Here is a 630-nt window from a genome sequence, read left to right as displayed (position 1 = left end):
AGAGGGTCAATAAGATACGTGGGAGTAGAAGGAGGTTTAAGGAAATGTAATAAGATATTTTAATGATCCCTGGAGTAGAATTCTCTTTCCTCTCCACCTCAACAGAGAGGTCAGAGGTCAGCTGCCCTGGAGATGGTAGAGAATAATTGCTTTGCTCAAGAACACTTTTGGCCCAATTAAATAACCAATTAATGTGATTTTATATGTTTGCATCATCAGCATTCAAGGTCAAACTTGGGGCAAACAATTAAAGTCAGTACTGTGTGTCCTTCACTGATCCTGCACAGCATTTAAAAAAAAAGGTCACCTGCAGCTGCTTTAAGTGAGGTCAGATTTTTTCTTGTTGTTACTATTGATTAAAATGTAAAAGTTTAAGAAAGTTCTGACATTAAAAATGAAAAGGGTACCTGGAAGTTAATTATTAAGGGACATGGTGTCTTGTGTCTCCTAACCCCATATTAATTTTAATTTAAATTAAATGAGTGTCATTAGTGTCATCACATAATTCAAAAAAATATATAATCTTCATGGATTTAATACACATTTTAAGACCTTTTTTACACCTTTTAAGGAACCACAAATCCTGTGTATAGCATAATGTGCATGTGCCTGAAAGTGTGTGTGTGTGTG

General features: G+C 34.9%; 1 protein-coding gene across 1 annotated transcript in view; it reads right to left on the bottom strand.

The window, feature by feature from the left end:
• wdfy3 (WD repeat and FYVE domain containing 3) overlaps positions 1–630 on the bottom strand; it is a 91,587-nt gene that overhangs the window by 55,860 nt on the left and 35,097 nt on the right. The gene's annotated exons all lie outside the window — the stretch shown is intronic.

Source organism: Morone saxatilis, unplaced genomic scaffold, assembly GCF_004916995.1.
Source record: "Morone saxatilis isolate NCDOM2014 unplaced genomic scaffold, NCSU_SB_2.0 Contig16, whole genome shotgun sequence".
Lineage (NCBI taxonomy): Eukaryota > Metazoa > Chordata > Actinopteri > Moronidae > Morone > Morone saxatilis.
The sequence above is the reverse complement of the archived record's forward strand: the minus strand, read 5'-3'. Positions and strand labels throughout refer to the sequence as shown.